The sequence below is a fragment of the Alexandromys fortis genome, unplaced genomic scaffold (assembly GCF_014885135.2).
Source record: "Alexandromys fortis isolate MF-2015 unplaced genomic scaffold, M_Fortis_MF-2015_v1.1 scaffold_31, whole genome shotgun sequence".
NCBI lineage: Eukaryota > Metazoa > Chordata > Mammalia > Rodentia > Cricetidae > Alexandromys > Alexandromys fortis.
The window spans coordinates 2160314-2183169 of record NW_026067974.1 but is presented as its reverse complement, the minus strand read 5'-3'; the positions used below and the strand labels follow the sequence as shown (position 1 = coordinate 2183169).

The 22856-nt window shown below is 43.5% G+C and overlaps 1 protein-coding gene across 1 annotated transcript in view; it reads left to right on the top strand.

Annotated features, from left to right (window-relative positions):
- The first annotated feature begins 284 nt into the window (after positions 1–284).
- Positions 285–22856, top strand: part of Ankfn1 (ankyrin repeat and fibronectin type III domain containing 1) — a 322416-nt gene continuing 299844 nt past the window's right edge. The window contains exon 1 of the mRNA XM_050156778.1: positions 285–343. The gene's annotated coding sequence lies outside the window, so the exon portion shown is untranslated. The remainder of the gene's footprint in view (positions 344–22856) is intronic.

Below are 22856 nucleotides of genomic sequence, written 5' to 3'. Positions count from 1 at the left end.
TTTCCCATGCTTCATACAGCAAAGCGCTGGTCCCATCATATTTCCCAGGAAACAAAAAGCAGAGGGGTGGAAATTCCCAGTCTAGAATCTCGGGCTCCTCACCTCCTTTAAGGACACTCCTAGCAGAAGGTATGCCACCTGCACACACAGTGACCGAGCGATTCGCCCCGGCCTGCCACCCTGGCAGCCGTGTTTGCAGAGAAAGCACTCACTCGGCTTCAGTTCCTGCTAGGGAACCATGGTGAAGACTCTAAACAGAACTCCCTGAGAAGCCTCGGGCTGAAGCTGTGAGAACCTCCTGGAGGCCTAGGGGGTCACTGACTGGTCATCTCAAGCGACTTCGGTAAGTCTGCTCTGCTTCCCCGGGATTCAGGCTTAGCTCCTGGTCCTCATTCATCTAGCCCACTCAGCTTGTTCCAGCCATGCTGTTGGTCTTTCAGTCTAAATGGTAATCCATTTTCTTCCTTCCTGTCTCTTGGAGTGCCTCCAAATCTCTAGCCCCCTGGCTTGTTGCCCAGCCCCACATATGTTCTTGCCTCTACCTCCAAATGAGGAGTAGTTAATTTCTCCTTGGTTAGCTGAACCCAGTCTAGAGCCAGGTAGCTGCTCACAGTGTGTTTCCCATGGGTAGATGCATCAGATCCATTCAACTGCCACTCAGTAGCTACTCACGGCCTCTTTCTCTCGTTTCAATGCGATCATATTGCTTTACACCCGAGCCCAGGCTTGACATATCTAAAAGTAAATGTTTCAGACAAATTCATAAACGAGGGAAAGATCTGTTGAAGGAAAAGGGGCTGAATTTCTGAGGGGAGAAAAATTCTGCTACAAATGTATACTGGAGAGAGCCAAACAGAACACGAAGCAAAACAATGGGCATTTTAACTGACTTCTTTTACAGCTATGGTTGAACTGACAACTTCCATAGTTCCACTTTTTTGTTTTTGTTTTTTATTTTTGTTCTTGTTTTGTTGTTGTTGTTTATAGGTTTAAATGAAAATGCGTAATGTTGGCCAAAAACAAAAAAAAATCTGATAATAGATACTTGAAGTTATTAGTACTAGCTAACATAATTAAAAAGCACCTTGGTAATTTTCAGAAAAAGATGGCAAAATGCTAGCAGGCAGCCTCATTGAATTTATTCCATTAAACCAGAAGAGCACTTGAAACCATTAGTGGAATGATGGTTTCTCTGATAGCGTGGCCCCTAGAGGCCAGTAAGAAAGTGTTAAGTTTGAGGGAGAAACCCACAATCCAAGTGGATAGAATGCTGGCTGGGCTATATATTTTTACTTAGGAGTGTGGGAACACTCTCAAGCCACGAACTCCAGACAAAACCATGTTTGCCTCATAAGCAAACGCATTCATGTAAAGTTTTCTTGACACAAAGTAGTTATGGTGACATATAAATTAATTCAACATTTAAATCAACCACTATTATAATGCAGGCTAGCACATTTTATTAAAACAAGAAGTCTTTTTAAAAAAAAAAGACAGTGAGAGTTATGTATTGCATGATTCTAGAGTCTGTTCATTGGTTAAAAGACACTGCAACATCCTTCCTGGGGGAATTGTTTACTAAAAGATGGCCTTCCTCCAGGATGAAGAAGACAAAAGTTTGGCTGTGCTTGCTCCTTAATGCGATTTCCTGCGTCTGACCCATTCAGGAGAGGATGTAGTCAGATTGTCACCAAAATCAATTCTCTCCAGCCTCTGGTTTTTTCTTTTCTGTCTTTCTCATATTTATTTGCTAATTACTAAAATAATACTTGACTATGAAATATCCAAGTGGAACAAATAGGCATAAAAATTGAAATTCTCTATGTAACCCATATACCCAAATCAAATATATTCCTTTTCAGAAGTAACTGCTAATTAGTATACATCCTGCAGATAATGCTTTTCTCAGAATGCACAGGAATACAGATAAGTTCGATGTAAAATAATTGCACATAGTGGTATTGGATTGTTTCAAAACTGTCAATAAAGTCACAGTATTTGTTTGGTCTTATAACTAGATGTTTTTTCTACTTAAGAATATGTCCTGGGGGATCAGGGAGATGGCTCAGTGGGTAAAGTACCTGATGTTGCAGAATGAAGTCCTGAGTACAAATCCCACCTGGACATGGTGGTATGCACCTGTAATCTCAGGGCATATATGTGTGTGTGTGTGTGTGTGTGTGTGTGTGTGTGTGTGTGTGTGTATTCTCCTTAAGAACCATGGCAAAGTCATAACCTTTTGTCATCTCAACAGATTCATCTCTATAATGGGAATTCTGTGTTGCTTTCTCAAAAGAATTAACTGAGTTAAGTTGTATTTTTGCATCAACCTTGGACACTGTCAAATATTTAAAATATGGCAAGATGAAAGCATGGAAGAGGCCCTGCTTAGTGTGTCACATTTTATATAGAAAACCACCCCATAGAACTGGGCTGTTCAGGCTTTGCTTATATATCCAGACTTGGACTATGGGATCATGTGTAAGTTATACAGCCTCTATGTGCTTTGACTTTCTCATACACAAAGTAGGAAGTCTTGTGTGGCCTTCCTTGTGGAACTGTTGTAACAATCTACTCTCTGGCATTGTATAGATGGGTGGGGAGCTACAAACATTAGATAAAATGGGAATAATGGCAATAGTTACTGTTACTATTACTATATAATAGTCTCAGAGACACAGGGAGAGACAGAATCTGTGCACTCACCTTTGAGGAGTGCAGGCAGACACGTGGGAAGAGAAATAACTATTTCCCAGTTGCAAGCTACAAGGATGCCAGAGTAGAAAGTGGTCTGGAGGTCATTGGTTATAAAAGTTCCATTGTGTTAGTAAGGAACCAAGACCTAGGGAGAAGTGGCTTTGCCTAATATAGCATAGCTACCTAAGGAATAGACCTGCACTCAGGATGTACTTTTTGACTAGTAGGCGTAGTCCTCCAGTGACTACTGATGTACAGATTTTTGAAGCTATACAGTTTCATTTCTCCTGGATATATATGTAGGGGATGAGTTGCTGGATTGTGTGGAACTCATATTTCATACATCTTTCAAAGGAATCCAGGTTGCTTTACATTCAAACCAATAATGCAGGTGGATTTCAGCTATCCTGCAAATGTCTCTAGTCTCTGATTAGTTTTTGTAATGTATGATTTGTATGGAAATATCCCTGTCACAAAGTTAAATAGATGTTGGGTTGAGCATGCATATCTGCAGACAATGTATCTAGCATATGCCAAAGTACAGCAATGCAAAAAATGATGTGTTTATATCTTAAAATATTCATGACAATGTCCTTACTTGTGTCACTAGTTAATGTCAACAATAACCACCATTTTTGAGAACTTACCATGTTCCAGGCATCATTTGAGTGTCTTAAATATGTTCACATACATTTAATCCCATCTCCCAAGTACCCTTCTGGAATAGACAGCCCAAATGAGAAATAATAGTAGCTTTTGGTAGAGAAGCATGACCAAAGTGGTGAGACATAGATTGCATCATTTACTCAACAGTGTAGATCACAAATACCTGCTGCCCGTTTGCTCTCTGCCTGGCACGCCGTGTAATTTTATATAAAGACATTTCTGCTACAAGCTAGAGCTTTGCTCTCTGTTCTCAATGAACTTACAATCTTTGTGAATGGGGAGACACTTGAGAAATGAAATTGAGAGTCACTGTTGATTAACTCCATATGAAAAGTAAACAAAAAGATGGCATGATTAGCCCACTGGAAAGGGGTTGAACAGTCCCCTGAGCTAAGGAGCATGGTGGTCTGTTGAGGTGGGAAGAGTGGGCATGAGATGATTTCAGTTTTGTTTATGTCGGTCTGTTATTTATCTGGGATTTGTGATAATGGCTGAATAGCTAGGTCTGGAGTCCGGAGCAGAGATCTCATTCAGTGCATAGACTCTGGGGTCATGTAGGTAGCCTGGATCGTCAGTATAGTCACCAAAGGGAGAACTTTGAGAAGAAATGAGAGATGACCTTCTAGACTTTAAGCCTAGCCTCCTCCAAGGAACTAGCAAGCAAGATCAAGTAGGGAGAACAGTAAGGGAACAGCCAAGTAAGAGAGAAGCCGAAAGCTCAGAACACTTTTGAAGCCGAAAGAAAAGCACACTCCACGGTAGAGAAATGTCAACAGATGTCAAGGAGAGTAAAGGAGCTTGGGATCAAGGGGCTGGGCAGTTACTGCTGGCCTCCTAGGCACCTATGTGGTAAAGTATGCAGGAGAATAGCCAGACCAATGGCCAAGCATGGAATGGAGTCAGAAAGGGAATTTCTCTCATTTTAGAAAGATTGGTAGAAGAATCTAGAACTGCACAGCAATTAGCAAAGAAAGAATGTGTGTGTTCAGCCTTTAGTAAAAGAACCTAGCACATGTTTGGATGCAGTGGTATGAATTCAGTGGATGTACGGGAGGAATGGCATACCAGACACCCAACCACAGTTCAAAGTTTTTGCCTGCACTCCGTATAGATTAAGCAAATGCTGGATGTTGCATTCAACATGGACTAGTGGAAAGTATTAACTATCCCCTGTATCCATGATGCAGAGATCACGTTATCAAACTGCTTCCAACTTTGGCTTCCTTATCCTGTCTTTCAGGATTATCACATCACTGAGAAATGGCCTATGGGAAGCTCGTCTCACCTCACTTGCCCCATAGCACCTCAGACATGGCAGCAGGCGTCATCCTGCCTGAAATGGATGAGCAATTTGTATTAGTCAACCTCCTCCTTTCTCAGGTTTCCACTGCCGACAGAGCTGCTGTGTCCACGAAGACGTACAGGCTTCCTGTGCCAGACTTAACTCTCAGGGCATGTTTTTCCTCCTTCACCAGCACATCTTTGTTCTGCTTCAACACAGGCGTATCATTTTTGTCACATAGCTCGGTCATATCTTTAGTCACCTGCTAGTCACTGTCATCATTATCCTTCCACAAAGGGAGTTCCTTCCCATCCGCTCATCCTTCCCAGCATGAGCTGACTCTGTCAGAGATGATGAATTCTATCCTTCACTCTCTTCCGCCTTTGATGAGACATCATCCCCGTTGCTTTTGTGTGTCCAATCTGGTTGGCCTTTGGCATCCTCTTCGGATGCTGACCGAATGATTCTGACGATCTTCAGTATCCCTGGAATGTATCTTTCTCATGTAAACTTAATACTTAAGACCTCTGAACATTCTACCATCTGGTGACTTTGGGCTCGTTGCAATGAGACTGGGACCAGAATAAAAATAGAAAGAAGAAAAGAAATCAGCCAGCCAGCTGATGCAATGAGTAATTTACTCTGAATGAGAACTTTCTAGAATCCACTGCTAGGCTCATGTCTTTGATGGTCTTCTGACCCCTCCGATGATAGTCTCACTCTGTCTCAGATTCAGGACGTTCTGACTCGAGGTTAAGAGCTCCCTTTGGCAAGTATCTTTTCTCTGAGCATAGGCTCTTTGTTTCCAGGCCACTATATTCAAATTGCTCCCTCTGTCTTGATTTTTGAAACTCCTGTCCAGTTCCGCTCACTGTCACCATCACTGAAGTGTTCACTCATTTCCTTTCTATTCCCTTGACCTTTAGTCTGGACCACAGTCCTTCTGTGTGTGTGCTCTGATAGGATTTCATGGCCAATCTTAGAACCTCTCTTTGATCTCATCAGTACCGAGTTAAAAAAAAATCCAATTCGCCATCACCCCAACAATTAACATCCAGGTGCCCGGCAACCTTCCCACACCCCATTGCTGTCTCCCCCTGCTTTCTTTAAGAAAGTGTCATCTCGATGTGTTCTGCCTGTTGTTTTCCCTCCAAAGCCACCCTGAAGCTGCCCCTGCTTCTTCTCTCTCCCTCTCATAGTGCTACCGCTTACAAAATCACCTGCTTCAACACTCTCAACAGTTGAACGTCCTCCAGCTAATCAGCCCCTGATCTGGTAATGATCTCCACTCTCAAGAGCAGAGCGTTCCCAGCTATTAATCACACGAAGACATGCGTCAGGAAATGTCTTGTGTGTGCCGCTCTCTCCTTTCTCGGAATCTTGTACCTGAGAAGCCTCTTAAAGGTGACATTATCCAAATGAATGGCCTCCTCTCTGGCTGTGTTGCTTGAGTGTTCCTTGTAAGCGGACTTCCACTGTATTGTTGTTATTCAGACACCACCAGGAGTAGTGTACCAAGTGGAACACATTCAAATGGAGATTGCCAGAGATTGGACGATGGGAATTTTTGAGGTCAGTTAAAAAAAAAAAAGCTTTAAGGAGTATTTTGAAGACAATTCTTACAGGAAGATGCTAAAGTTTAGTTCCAGGGACTAGCGGGACTGTGTGTGGTGGTTATTTGAGAATGTCTTAACAATCAGCACAGCACTGAGCAAGGGTATCTCAGAAGAATATTGGTGATGCACAGAGCCCTAGAGAGCCTCTACACCATTCTGGGCATTAACCTTTAGCTACTGGGTCACGAGCAGGTCATTCAGGATTCCATGGAAGATGCTTGGAGAGTTGGACGGGGTAGAGAGTCTAGCAGAGATGAATTCTGCAGTGGTTGTCTAATGCCCTACTGAAGGGCTTTAGTGGTTGACCCAGACCAGCTGGTACCCACTAGTAGAAGAGCAGGCATGGAAGTTGAGCAGTTTGGTTTTTATTTTTTCCTTCTGAATATTGGCACAGAAGGAATCTACCATAAAAGTTGGCTGCATTGGTTCTCTGAGAACTGGAAAGCTTTCAAAAATAATATCAGCATAGCAGAATTATGGAGAAATCAATTTCTAATGAAATATAATCGCAGTCCAAGATTTGAACCATTGAAGATGGTAAAAAAAAAAAATAGTGCTGACATGTGGTTCCTTTGGACCTTAAAATTCTGTGGCTTCACTAAGTCTGATATCATTTCATAGATGAAGAAACCAAAGGCCAGGGAGGAAACATAATTTTGTTCTGCTTGTATATGTGTATCTCTGTGTGTGTAGTGTCTATGTAAGTCATCATGTATGTGTATGCAAGTGTACATATATGTACACACAAGGAGGCCAAAGCTCAACCTCAGCTGTCTTCCTCAGTTAGACTTTGACTTGTATTTTGAGATTGGGTGCAAGAGGTGTGTGTGTGTCTTGCTTTTCCTTGGAGATTTCTAAGTCAACTGGAGGAGCTGTCCAGTGAGCTACAGGAACCAATGCGTCTCCCCATCCCTACCACTAGGATTATAAGGATGTGCCACCATGCTCGCCCTCTTTGCTCTTTTATGTAGACTCCGAGACTCAAACTCAGGGCCTTCGCCCTTGGTGTTTGCTTTTGTTAGAGTACTACCAACTGTGTTTTCTGTGTGTGCTGCTGCTGTTGTTTTTATGTGTCGTTTGCTTTTCCACTCCCCCTAATGACTAGAAGCATTTGCTGCTGCAAACAATAGTATTTTTGTGTACATGTGACTGTGAATAGGCGGGCCCTGTGCAGCCTTGTCTGCATCTAAGACTCAGGATCCCAGGCACTGGAGAGAGACCTCAGCAGTTCAGCATACTGGCTGCTCTTTCAGAGGACTGGAGATAGATTCCCAGAACCCACATGGTAGCCCACAACTGTCTGAAACTTCAGTACCAGGACTTCAAACTCCCTCATCTGGCCTGAGAACATACTGCATGCATGTTGTACACGAGCACTCACTAGACTCAAAATAAAAATAAATATATATTTTCAAATTTCCAGTTCAGGATCCTAAAGGGGGAGGACTGAATACTTCTCCTCTGCTTCAGATGGCTAGAACTGGTCACTACTGCTTCCTTCCCTGTCCAGATGCTGATGGAGGTGCTAACGAGAGCCTCTGACCAGCAGAAAGAAACTCAAATAGCCAAATTAATCCATGAATTACAGTCCCTGAAAAAAAAAGTGGTTGTATTTCCTATAGAAAGCCAGACGGGACCTAACAGGCACTAGAGCATCAGGCTTGGCTCCTCTGGGTGTGTGGTTTGGATGGTACCTGCTGTTTTTTCAGTGATTATGAGGCCCTGCTTGGCTTCCATTAGGGTGGAGCTCACCGGAGCTCCATTCCAAGTCTGAGCTGTCTGTTTGCTTATGAAATGGGAAAAGGAAGGCAGAGAGTAACCTCTTTGTATACGCTGAGCTTAATATTAATAGCAAATATTTATTAAACACTTACTATGTGCCAGCAACCATACTAAGCATTTTATTTGGGAGAGATCGTTAAATTCTGCACCATTATTTTTCCTAGTTCATGTTTGGGAAACTGAGGCTTGGGTGGAATGGTTAACATGTTCAAGATGATATAAGTGCCTGCACCATAATCTTTTTCCTACTTCATGTTTGGGAAACTGAGGCTGAGGGTGGAGTGGTTAGCATGGTCAGGATAATATGATAAGTGGCCGTATATGTGATCCAGGGCATTTTAGCTAGCAGTAAATCCAAGAGCTGTGGTCTGTACTGTATACACTTAGCTCTTTACTTCTGTGCTGTGTGGGCCACAGCGGCTGTCTCTTCCATCCTCAAACTCTGGGGCTGCAGCACAACTCCTGCTTTGAGCAATTAAAGGGATTGGGATTGCTGCTATACAAAATTCGATGCCGATGGATCAACTGAAAGATCTTGGGCAGGTCAGATGTGGGTTTGTCCCATAACCATGTGGTAGACCAGAGCCAAAAGATACGGGAGGTTTTCTGTGGCCTCTCCCAAACTTCCCAAAAGCACAGAGGATTTTCAGCCTAGCAGAGATCGTGGGCCTCTCTCCAGTGAGAATAGAGACAACCCCATTTAATAGCTACCTATTTATTGGATAGAAAGCAAGTTTAAAAGTATGAAATCGGTAGGTTGGAAATCGAAGGACCGAGTCGGGAGGTTAGGAGGAATTGTACGTAGAGGGAGAAAGTGTGCTGCTCCATACACTAATAAACTCAAGTCTGGCTTTTTGGGATAGCCCAGTGTGTGTTATGTGTGGATGGGCGTGCATACATTGCTATAGTGGTGTGGCTAGAACACTTTGCAAGTGGTGCAAATCTAAAGGACTTAGGGGAGGCATTTCTGGCAGAATGAGTTCCACACAGCTTTTGAGTCTGTAGGAAACCCTAAATTCACCTCGTCTGAGTCTGGGCTAGCAATTAGTCATCCCTGCTGACCAACAGGCCAAGAGTCTCCAGTCAGTGCTAACAAATGCAGGTGCACTTCTATTGGTGGAGCCCCGGATTTAGCGAACTCTAACGTATAGAATAAAGTGTCTAGTATATACCGTGATGCTCATTCAGTCCATCTGGGGTGTAGACCAAGCCTCTGCCTTTTTAGTAAGCTCCCAGGTGTGCTGATGGTCTATGACCCATATTATAGTCTAGAAAAACTACATAAACACCTCTTTTGGTGTTTATGAAATTGTGTGAGTTTCCACATTGGATATGTTAGGAGTCTTCAATGTGACTTTCTTGGTCTCGGCGTCAACAAGTTCAGTCTAGATCTGATACCTGCAAACGTGAGCTACCTGCATTGCCTGCCTCTGTAGCAGCGTGCACACTCGAGCTACAGTTCCCATGAGACTCAGTGTGGGATCTTCCAGAAACGACTCCTGGCACTGGACACAGTAGAAGCCCAATGATCTGTTTACCCATCCTGCTGTCTACCTTGGTCTCTTGGACTGGGGCCTGCTGGGATTGGAGTTAGGGTTCAAATTCACCCTAACTCTTTTGTCTAAGATCCCATATATCTTCTGACCCAGGGCTGAGCCAATTCACTGCCGTTTGAAAGTCACAGACAAAAATATGTTTTTTTCTGGACTATCTACCAGGCAAAAGAACATGAGCTTAATTTTCCCCTTTGATTGGACTAATGGATTAAAATACCACCTGGAATGCTCTAGTGTATCATCCACGACTTACTGCTAAATGGTTAGTGCTTACCAGACCACTCTTGAAGGGCTAACCTTCTTCTCAGTTGCCTCCGTCTTTACCTTTTACTGTTGGCTTTTTCTGCCGTTGGGAAGACCTCCTCGTGTGCCTAACAACAAGGTGGTGGTTTCTTCAGAAAGCCTAGGTTCTGGTTGGGATGCCAGAGGCAAATGAGCAGTCATTCGTCAGGTGGCCCCAGTTCACTGCTTTGCCCTCCACAGTCACCCCTCTCCCAGGTCTTTAAACCCTTAAAGCCTGAAGGATCTATTGCAGTCACCATGTTTTCCGTATAGCCTTTGGGGGTCACTTCACACTGAGACTCCATCCTATGACAAAGTAAGAGTGTTTACTTCTGACCATCCAGTGCAGTTAGGCCCTGTCTCATGGCTTTCTTTGTGACTTTTTTTTTCCATTTGTTGATTAGTATGGGTTTTTTTTTTTATTTATTTATTTATTAAAGATTTTTGCCTCCTCCCCGCCACCGCCTCCCATTTCCCTCCCCCTCCCCCAATCAAGTCCCCCTCCCTTGTCAGTCTGAAGAGCAATCAGGGTTCCCTGCCCTGTGGGAAGTCCAAGGACCTCCCACCTTCATCCAGGTCTAGTAAGGTGAGCATTTAAACTGCTTAGGCTCCCACAAAGCCAGTACGTGCAGTAGGATCAAAAACCCATTGCCATTGTTCTTGAGTTCTCAGTAGTCCTCATTGTCCACTATGTTCAGTCCGGTTTTATCCCAGGCCTTTTCAGACCCAGGCCAGCTGGCCTTGGTGAGTTCCCAATAGAACATCCCATTGTCTCAGTGTGTGGGTGCACCCCTCGCAGTCCTGAGTTCCTTGCTCATGCTCTCTCTCCTTCTGCTCCTGATTTGGACCTTGAGATTTCAGTCTGGTGCTCCAATGTGGGTCTCTGTCTCTGTCTCCTTTCATCGCCTGATGAAGGTTAATATTCAGGAGGATGCCTATATGTTTTTCTTTGGGTTCACCTTCTTATTTAGCTTCTCTAGGATCACGAACTATAGGCTCAATGTCCGATATGCAGAGAGAGCTCCTGTACTCGTCCATCAGTGTGTCTCTAGCTGCATGCTTTACTGCATACATAGCTACCAGCTAGCTCCCAACAGAGTGGAATTACTTCCAGTTAGACAGATAGAAGAACAGCGGAGTAACAGGGAGGCAGAGGAGACTCTGGAAGTCTAATGGAAGAAATGAGTTACAGTGACAGTAAAAAGTTCTGCAGGTACTTCCTAGGTGTCTAACCCCAGCAGCTAAGCCATGTGCTCATTCTGTCTTAAGAAGAGCCCTGGTAAAATAAGTTGATCCTGCACGGTCTCCATTTGACAAAGATTCAAGGGAAGGCACAGAGAAGCCGTGACATGTGCCTGTCAATAACGAGGTCAGGCTTGAATGTATAGTATACATGCTTAGGGCCAGTGCTACAGACAGAAGTAGAGACAGGAGCAGACAGGTACCAAAACACTGGCTAAGGCCCGTAGTGGAACAGGGTATGGGCAGCTCAGGATGGACTGAGGTAGTGTCAGACAAGGCTGGGAAGGTGGTCTGGGGACAGACGAGGGTCATGTTTTCCCTTCCCAAGAATGAAGAGTACGAGCCACACAGAAGAAATACCGAGTCAAATTCACACTGAGGGGCATTATTTATGTGCTGTCTCTGGCCTGGCCCTGGGGCTGCTCTTGCATAGGCAGCGAGGATGTCAGCCAGTGGCCCTGGACAGCTCTGCAGGCCAGGGAAGGATCACTGCAAAGTCACACTTTGGAGAATAAAGCTGCTGGTGATGCCCAGAGTGGCCCAAATAAAAGTCAAATACCACATTCAGTCCTCCAGGGGTGTTTTTGCTATTAAATTAAGTCTGGAAAAAAAATAATTGTCTTTGGATTTGATTTGAGAGATTTTTTTGGTGGGGGAGTCGACTACTCAGAGTCGGGAGCAAGGATGATTCTTGAAGGGTTCTTTTGACTGACTCCCTCTGACAGATGACAGCGGATCACAATGAGGGCGTGCAATCTCTGAAGAGATCCACCCCCACCCTGTCACAACTGTGCCAGAAAAATAGCGGGGGAGGGGCGGCTCTGTCATAGGTTCCAGTTTTTATTGCTACATTCCTTGGATGGGCCCGTATGTTTACCTTCAGCTGAGTTTAGACTTGGTGTTCTCTGTGGCCGCTGGCATCAGCCACAGAATTCTTTCATGTCTATTACTTTATTAAGGAATGTAAAAGCCACATACAGACCGACCAGGGGACACAACAGTAGGAGACACAAATAAGCCTAACTTTGCTCACAAAGAGCCTAAGGGAGGCTTTGCGCCTCCTTCTCCCAGATGAACTGCAAGGCCTCCAATGACCAAAAGGGGGCACTCTTAGCACTTGCTCCTAAGCCCAATTAATAGTAGTACCATTTTGAAAAGTATATACAGCAGAAACAGCACTGGGCATTAAGACAGGTCCTGATGGAAGCTATGTGGATAAAAAATAAAAAAAATGCCTCTTTTATGAAGGACTTGTGCTTTTTAAAAAACATATGATCATTAACTTTCATTGACACTAGAAATGGAGTCTTAAGATCAGAAGAATAAATGCACAAATAAGTGTTTTGTACAGCGTCTTGACTCATCTGTCACAAATGTCCCAAAGAGAGCTATTATTTGAGTATATTCTCTATTTTCTACTTCTGAAACAGGCTCTGAAGCTGGGTTGAGGCTAACTTACAGCACAAGGGTATAACTATGCAATGAGTTTTTACAGTGGACGGCTTATCTTGGCATGGGAGATAACTGGTAATTTTTAAAATATATAACCACTCCTGTTCTTTACACACTTTGTATAAGTTATCTTCTTGATGTAGAAGTGAGAAGAGGGGCAGGATAGTAAATTACAGAATCCTAATATATAACTGGGGCAGGATTTGAAATCCACATAGCTTTCCCATTAAACAAGAGAACACAATTCAGGACTTGGTTCTCACAATGAATAATTGTTTTCTCTTAGTTTTATACACCCACATACACACACACACACGCATACACACAAAATCTTTTTTTTATCAAGGCTTAAAGTCAACACTATATTCCCAGGCAACTCCAGATACAATTCCAATCTTCCCCAGCTATTTAAACTAAAATTTTTGGTTTTATTTAGCCATGATACATGCGGCAAGTTGGAGGTGGAGAGACTAGATTGTGCCTCCTAAAAATGTGTGTGTGTGCGTGTGTGTGTGTGTGTGTGTGTGTACGCGCGTGCATGTGTTCATGTGCGTGCGTGTGTGTGTGTTTTACTCATGCTCCTTTCTGCGAGTCTCTTTAAGGTTTTGACTCAAAAATCCTGTGCTATGAAATGCTTCTCAACAAAATCCTCGCTGGCACAAAACAAAGACTGTGTTTTGATTTAGCGCCGGGATTTTCACTCAACTTGAAGATTTCTGCTTCCTTAGGAGTTTAGGGTTGGCTTTCCAACCAACCAACAGATCAGGAAGCAAACAGAATGTTTGGTCAAGAAGAGTTGGGAAGACATCAAGGAGTCGAAGTACACTTTCATCCCTCTGTCAGTGGCTTGCACCACCTGCTCCTTTCTGGGAGGTGCCCAGACATTACAGGGAGAAATGATTTAGCGTGGCATGAAGTGGAAGAGAGAGATCCTTAGCCGAAGTCACAGACTGTGTTTTGGGTTCAGGATCTTCCATGAGCTACCAGGGTGGGTAGGCAGGCTATTTGCAGGCAGAAGATATTTTCCTTATCAAGAGGATCACACTTTATCCAAACTAAGACAGCCCTTACCCTTGCTTCAGAACAGAGGTCCCTGACAGACAGGGAGCTCAGTCCGCATGTCGTGTGGTCCTTCAAGAAGCTCCTCAGATTCAGCATCTTTAGTCCATTTTTATATCACGGGCAAAACTCTATGTAACTCTAGATGGTCGTTCTAATGAAAGCTGGCTAGGCGTCCCTAATATTTGCACTGGGACTGTGTGTCCCAAAGTGGTAGTAAAGGTTCTGAGAAGTCTTGTAGTAAAGAACCTTATGTCACTTTACTCGATCCAGGGATTCTCATATATATGTTATTATTAGTTAGCTTCTATGAATGTCCCCTGGAAACCATTTAGGTGGAAACATCGAAAGTCTTGAAGCTACTGAGTAGGGATAACCTCAATGGACGGATGGAATTGGATGGACTATTTAAAGCACAGCTATGGGCCAGATAAAAACTGAAGCTGCCTTAGTGGTCTGTTGCAGCTATTTTTAGAGCTGTGTACATGTGCATGTGTTTGTATATACTACATGTAAATATATAGTGTAGCTATGAGGTTAGATGCTGGGTGGGGTGGGTGAGAAGAAAGAAAGGATATTCCTTTCTGGACAGAAGCAATCAATATCCTGCCGGACAAAAGGAAGGTCTGTGAGTTTAAGGAATTATTGCTACCTTCTCTGCTGGCAGAGTAGCCATGAAGCCAGCAGCATATGGATGCTTGATACTGATGGAATCCTGCTCTCTGTGATGCCCCAACTCTTGGAGACATTACCCCAGCATCCACTTTCCCAGATTAGGTTCCCTCAACCCAGCCTCTTTTCTAGACCTGCTTCAGCACCCCAAACACTTTTATCCAAGCCATTGGCACCCACACGCTGAGTTCATTTATAACCTTTGGCACAATTCATTAAATAATTCAGAAAATAACATTGCTTTTTCAACGTTGTAATTGGGTTTTTCATTCTCAGAGCATGTTTGAAACTTGCTAGAGACACTATTTTTTTTAAAGCTATAATTGTATGTATTTTTAATGGTAGAAAAGTGTGGGAGCTATTTTGAAATTATTTAAATTAAATGCAAGATTATTTTCTGCGCTTGAACTTTATCTGTGGCTTTTTTTAATTGTCACATATAGAGTGATTTTTAAGTAAATAAGAGCACAAGGTCCATATTATTTTAACTGTATATTGTATTTGTCTTCTCAACGCTGTGGTTTGCAGGCCTGTGAATGGCATCATAGTATGTAGACAGCCTATTAAGCAGCCTGTTTGGGTAAGGAAACCCTTAGGCCAGTACAATGTTGCATTGCTCAGTGTGTCCTTCCAATATGGCTAGATTCTACAACCTAAATGATCATTTGTTGAACAAATTCATGCTTTTATTAGTCAAAATACAGAGAAAACAGAGCCTCCCTGTTTCAAGATATTTGCTAATGCATGGTTAATTATCACATATAGCTTACTATAATTCATTTTACAGGGGAGACCTCCTGCAGGTAACATACTAACAGTTTATGAACCAAAATAACCTCGCTATAGATTAGAGCCGTTTCAGGGCCTCTCAGACAGTCGATGCTTCTAGCCCTTCTCGCTTCACGTTGCTAATTCGAACAAGGCTTTATTTTTGTATTTGTCAGCAGTCATACTGTAGGATGGTTGTTAAACTTCTCCCAGGCCTAATTAGAGCAGCAATGCTCGCATTCATAACGAAGCTCGCGTCTTGCTCCGGGAGGCAGCAAGCAGGCCTGTGACGGTAGCTTCCTGGCAGCCTGTCGCTGGCAGTTTTAAGGTAGCTGGTGGCTGCGATATTAAGTAACTGTTGAAATTCATTGACTCCACCACGGCTAATGTGTCTAGAGGACAACAAGTTTACACGGTTCTTTTATAGTTACAGCAAATGGGTCCATTTAAATAGTTATTAGGTGATTATGGTGATGTGAAATGGAAAGAAAAAAAAAGGCAAAGTGCAATGTCTCAAGTCTGACTTTTTTTTTTCTAACTGTTTATGTGGGGTCCCGTGCTGTCACTCAAAATGGCTGCATGTCTCCCTTATAAATATTTATGCTTGATCGGCAGTGATGAATGCTAATTTATTTGCATCTTGGTTCTTTATTGACTTCTCAGCGGGCACAGGTTAGCAGGGAAAGATTCTGCAAGCTCCCCGAGCTTCAGGATATTTCGATGGCCCAGCCAAGGGGCATCTTGATGAGTTGGAGGAGCGTTCTCCTTGCTGAAACTGGAGCATCCTTTTTGCTTTTGGACATGCAGCAGCCTGGGAGAGTCTTGGGCTGCCGGTGTTTTGCGCTCTGGGAGCTGCTGTGCAGGCTGGCAAGCAGGATCTGCCTCCAAGGGACTGCTTTTCTGTGTAGCAGTTTGTCAAGTCGTCTTGGATGGAACAGTGTAAGGCTGGCTGATCCCCATGTTTGGCAGAGTTCTGAATGACTTTTTTTCCCCCTTAGTATTCTACGAGCCACTTGAAAGACCACATTTTCACAAATGCCAACGGGCATTTATCTCCAAACGAATGGGGTTTCTGAGACAAAAGGAGACGCGCAAGTGGACCAATCTCTGTCCTTCGAATGCTAAACTTATATGACACCAGGCAACCTAAGAGATCTGCACAGGGGTCATCAAAACTAACAGGCAGGAGTCTGAGATGGCTCGGTGCTTTGCAGGCACAAGGACCCGAGTTTTATTCCCAGAACCATCATTCAAAGCCAAAAATGTTAACGAGTCCAGAATCCAAGTGCTGCAGAAGCAGAGGCTAGCCAACCAGTCTAGCCTAATCTCGCCTAATTGGTGATCTTCGGGCCAATGAGAGACCGTCTCTCAAAGGAGATAGGTGCCATTCCTGAGAATGACTTTCAAGGTCCTACACACAGAGGAACACACACACACACACACACACACACACACAAACGCACTCACGCACACACACTATTGAAGGGCAATAGAGGCTGGTACTTTGCACTAGAATACTTGGGGTTACATACACTAGTGATTCCCCGATTCACCATCCACAGGGCTATCTATTACTTTCTGTTAGCCTTGACACATCCAAGTAGAGAATTTAAGACTTTTTGAAGAGCATCCACATGGGATACTCTGTAGGTCTGAAGTTCTTCGAAAGAACTTTGCATAGAACGTATGAATCAGAAGTCTCTGAAACTACCAGAGATGCTTCAGCTAAGAAAATAAATCTGTGTGTGGTGTGTGCATATAAGCACGCATATGTGCACAGATGCACACATAGCATGGAGAGGCCAGAGTAAGATGGCAGACATCTTTTCTTACTGCTCTGCCTTAGAGCCTTTAGATGTAATGCCTTGAGACGAGTCTCTCACTGAACCTGGAGGTTGCTGGTTGCTGGGGTGTTTGTTTGTTTGGTCCTGGTACTGGCTGTGGCTAAGCTAGTTATCACCAAATCCTAGCAATCCTCCTGTCTCTGCCTGCCCCCACCTCCAAAACAAAGTTGAGACTATATACATAGCCACACTTGGTTTTTTGTGTGGATGTTGGGGATCTGAACTAAGGTCTGCCACCTGCGGTGCTATCATCCTACCCTGGGAGGAAACAAACCTTGATTTTTGACTTTACCATTCGGTCTCTCATTACAAATGACACTAGTTTCTCATGGGAGCTTGACTGGTGACAATTGTCTTCAACTGTTGATCAGCTTCTGGGAGCATTTTAATTTCCAGGTGCAGAACTGCTTTACCGTGTAGTCAGTCACATATCCCTCAGTCAGAACTGGGGCAAGAATCACACTGCTGTTGACGTAAGAGACTTAAGATATTTGGGGATGTCACTATTAAGAAAAACCTGTGGTGAATCTTTGGTCACGAGCAGGCTTCTTTGATTATTTGAATAACTCTGAAATCTGCACATGTATATTCCAACTTTGATAATCTAATCAGATGGTCCCAGACAGTTAATATTATGACCACAGATTGCATAAAATCCAGAATCCATGGTTGGTCACTGACTTCCAACAAGCATGGCTATCTGTGAATGATCTGTGACAGATAACTTGCTATTTTGTTGTTGTTCAAACCCTCTGAGGTATGAAGAGGAAAAGCAGAGGTGGATCCCTCAGAACAGAGGAAAGTTCCCACCTTAGACCTGCTTTGTGGCACACGGTTAATGTAAATACATGATTTCATCCTCTCAACACCATGTGGACACATTTAACCACCTCATCTGATGAGCAAAGAAACAAAGATAAAACAAAAGCATTGCTGGGATTTTCTGTGGTCCCCGGGGTGGTTGCCACCAGCCCCATAGAGGAGAGCTTGCTAGTTCAGCACTGTTCATCCATAAGGTCCTACATGGCCTCCACTCTGTGTCTGTAGCTTTGTGAGGACTCCATTGCAGTGATGGCTTCAGCATGTTCAGAAGAGATGGAAGAGGGTCCTCCTACTTGTTTCCTTTGTAGCTCTTCACCTTCCTACAACAAGGTCTACAGAGAGCTGTAAGGGATTTTTCCAAAATGAGGATATAGCAACCTACAATTGATATATCAATGGAATTTCATAAGCCTTGGGGAAAAGTCCTATCTTTGTCCATTTTGGGGTTCTATGACACAGTGCCTTACAAACAGAAGAATTTAGTTCTGGTTGTTTAGTAGGCTGGGAAATCAGACATTACAGAGTCGGTGTCTACTGAGGGTGTTCATTTGAGTTGAGCTCCGGACTTCTCCCTGTTGTGTGTTGAGTGAAAGAAACTGGCAAGAACTCTAGTATCCCTCCCCAACCCACCCCTCCCTCCCTGTTTTTTGTTGGTTTTTCGGGTTTCTCTGTGTAGCTTTGGAGCCTGTCCTAGAACTTGCTTTGTAAACCTAGATGGCCTCAAACTCGTAGAAATTCGTCTGCCTCCGCCTCCTGAGTGCTGGGATTAAAGCCATATGCCACTACCACCTGGCTACTGATATCCTTTTTATAGGACCAACATCATTCATGAGGGCTCACCATTAATTATGTAATCACCCTGAACCCTGAACTACCTCCTAATATGATCACCTTGGAAATTAGGTTTTTCTCTTGATTTTCTATTAGTGCACAACCATTGTAGAAAGTAAAGAGTTTTGTGACGACATTTCCATCCTTGAACATCGTGTACTTTGGCCGTATCTGCCTCTCCTTTCCTTGCTCCCTAAGGTCCCCTGTTTTTTAAGAGGAAAACATGGTGTCTGTCTTTGAGTCTTGCTTTTCCCACTTAATGGTGATCACTAGTTCTGTCCGTTTCCCTGAAAGTAACATAATGTTATTCTTCTTCTTTGTAGAAGAGGAAAGTCCCTTATAGATACACGACACATTTTCTTTCTTCCTGTCTGCTGACGGGCACCCAGGCTGATTCTGTGACTTGACTATTGTGAACTGAGCTGCCATGAACATGGATGTGTGCGAAGGGATCTCTGTAATATGATGACTTGGTGTCCTGTGGACACTCGCATTTTGTAGGAACAGAAACTCTCATCATAGTGGATCGTGAGAATGTCAGTTCTGTTTTCTTTAAAGCCATTATGGTGGTAATTCTATTTAAGTGTGAAAGGCTACCAGAAGAGAATTCCTTAGGCTTCCCTTTCTGCATGTTGGCCCAGGAAAGTTAATTTACCATCTTGTGAGTTTCACAAATAAGCAGAGAAACATCAGCCATTTCTCTCCTGTCATTAAGTCTGTGCTGGCCAATTTCTTCCGGGTGAAAAACTAGCCAATAACCTTTCTCTGAGTGTACGGGCTTCTAGACCTTTACATGGTGAAAGATAATTGGCAACTCTCCTTGCTTGCTTGTGTGCCATGACCCCCAAAGTAAAACAACACCACATTTAAATTAAGATCAGCTTCAGCGTGGATGCCTTCAAAATAATAAAACCCTCGGTGCACCCTCAGCCAATCATGTTGTTTTCTTTTGTTCTGCTCTACTGAAAAAAAATGACAGAATCAAAGTGAAATATTAATATAATATTGTCTTTACCTGTGATGCCATTTAGGGGTGGGTATAAGTGTGGAGGGCATGCACACATGTGCATGAGTACCTGCCTTTTCTCCATATACTCCCTGAATTCAGGCTCTCTGGTCTATATAGCATGCTATACTGTTCCACGCATATACCCGAATCCCTGAGTCCATACCCACCAATGTACTTTGCTTTTAACTCTCAAGCCATGTCAGCACTGGGATATTGCTATTCAGAATTTCCATCTTCATCCTATTGGATGTAGGGACTATTCTTGCGGGCCAATCAACACAGCACTCTGATGCCAGGTATGTGGAACGATCTCACACAGCTACCCAGCCCCAGTGGGAATACTAAGGCTCAGTTTTATTCTAATATTATTTACCTGAAAATGGGGCTACCAGATCCCCTTCACTAAGGTCTCAGTACCACAGTACTGCCCCCCCCCACTGTGGACATCGATCACATAGTAGGTCAGTGCCTGTAATTTTGATTGACAGTCTGTAAATAAAGTATTGCTTTTATGCCCATTTTTAAGTTTGGTTGCTTTCCTAAAGCAACTCATAGGACTCAAGCAACTCATGTCTCTCCCTTCATCAGTTTATTGATGTAGAATGCAATGAAGAATCCAGATAAGTCCCTGAGCAGACAGACGGAAGAGATGAGCATGGTGAAGTATGGGAAGGTTCCACACATGGGAAACCCTGTGCCCATGAACTTGGTGGTATACTAAGTTCTTCACACACATATGTGTTTACTGGCCTATAAGCTCTCCAAACCCACAGTTCTTGCGATGATTTTTCTATGTAATTATAACCCAGAAGTGGCTGTGTTTTCAATGCCACCCACCCCCTGTCTGGAGAAGGAAGGGTGTGGCCAAAGGCATCAAGTTGGATACCTGGTATGTTCTTCCTCATGCCCTGGCCTCATCCACTCGCACAGCAAGGGTCACCTCACCAGGACAAATGGTGCTTTGTTTTTTATTTCTCTCGGGAAACAAAGGGATTCCGGAACTCTGTGTAAAGACTGGGGGAAAAATATTAGATGAGAGATGCCCCCAGTCCACGGATCACACCGGAAAGCACAAGGGTTCTAAGAACTCCATGTTATGAATCCGATGTAATGTGGCTATTTTAAAATAGTTGGACAGTTTAGCAAATGAATGGAAGACAGTAAACTAATTAATTCAAGGCAGTACAACTGTCCAAAGCTGTAACCTGAGAGGCTATTAGTGTCTACTCTCTGTTCTCTGCTCTTGAATGAAGTACTCAAGCAATGCTGATTCTTCTCACCCCTCCTCACCAGCCCATTGTCTGTCTTGTGCAGTGGCTGGTTTCATTGTTTTGTCTTCTGGTGTGCTGTTCTGATGCACTCCAGGGCCAAAGTTGTAGGCTGCGGCATAAAGGCTGCATTTCCTTCCTCTCGTTCATTAAGGGAGGAGAGAGATAGAAATAGCGTGGACGGCCTGGATTATGTTCAGAGAGGGGAGACATCTCCTACGGGTTCTGAGCTTGCTCATGCTAGGCTGCCCTTTTTATGGGACTCTCAGATGCTCAGCCGGCTTTAAAATGCCAAAGCCAAGATGGAAAATTCTGCACTGTTCTTCTGTTTGTGAAATATATACATGCATGCTCATGCACACACCGGTGTCTATTCCTCTCAAATGCAGTGAGAAATGGGGACTGTTTACAGCCCCAACTTAATAGATCAGAAAATAAAATTCAGGGTTTGAATCAATCACCTCAACATAAACAATGTTGGGGTTCAGATTAGAATTCACTTCTCCAGACATGACGATTGTGATTATAACAAAACTTTCAGATATCGTAGGAACAGCTATTGAAAAACAACTTGGGGACTATCAAAAATATACATTGCTATCAAGAGAAAATGAATGAGAAGACAAGTGTGTATCTGTGTCAGCAAGATTTGGGAGCAAGGGCTCCCTGCAGCCTTGGCACTTTGCTTGGGGTTAGGATGAGGACTCAAGGTAATTAGAATTTTCTGACCCCCAGAATCCATTTTCTGTTTCTCTCTTCAAGGATATGGATTAGGAGGCCTGTTTGTTCTACATTTTATATTCAGTGGTTGTAGAAAAGGGAGGGAGGGAGGGAGAAAGAGAAAGAGAAAGAAGAAAGAAAGAAAGAAAGAAAGAAAGAAAGAAAGAAAGAAAAACTGAGGACCCCCTTTCCAGCTTATAGAAAGTAAGCATAGTAAGCAGACACATCAGGAGCAGGTGGCTGAGGCAACACGCCAAAGCTGCGACTGGAAACAAAGTTATGTGCATGAGATAGAGCAACTCTACCACGGAGATTCTTACAGCAGAGACCATCCTCGGCTAGGAATGTGGCTCAGTGGAAGAGCGCTTGTCTAGCATACCTGAAGTCCTGGGTTTAATCCTCTGTACTGCAAAGAGTAAAATGAACTAAAACAAAATTCTGTAATCGCAAGACAGGTAGGACAACAGGGCAGGTAGGAAAACTCTGAGGACATTTTCAGAGGATGGCTTGTGGGCAACTGTCTGAACTATACACTAACAGACACCCACTAAGCAAAGTCGAGAAACCACATGGAGGATGGATGTTTGGAAACATCTCAGAAAGACCCCATGTCCTGCCTTTCACTGTTTCTCATGAGAGAGATACGGATGTTCTGGGTAGATCAGTACAGAGGGATGCTCAGAATGCAAGGACTCTGTCATCATCGCTTATAGCTGAAGGTCATGTCTTTGGAAATGGAGTGGGTTGCAGAACGTACTAAAGAAGAGAAGACTGTGGCCTCTGATACCAGAACAAAAGATTCTGGCTAAAATCTGGGTATACATTTATAAAGCCTGGGAAGAATGTATTGGAAAAGAATTCTGACATGATCAATAGGGTGGAAACGTGGTTTGTGCCAAAAGGAGAGAACAAAGGTGTCCACGTCAATGATAAAACAAATACATGAAAGATGTTGTACTGCCTTGAAGGAGCAGAGTTTGGGTGGGGAATTCTAATACTTCTTGGGGGGAAATATGCTATTTATACACCAAACCTGCAGAGTAAAAATAACAAGTAATTAAACTGGAGATGATAACATAGAAAGACATAGACCGTCTCTTAGCTATGTCTGTGTTTACACGAGGAAGCCTATGGCTAAAACATACAATCAACAAATCATTGAAGGGATGGAGGGAGATAGCACAGACAACAGAACACTTGCCTCACAGTGACGAGGATCTGAGTTCTGGATGTAGCACCCGCAAAATAATGAAATGGAAGAAAAGAAGAAAGGGAGGAAGGGAGGAAG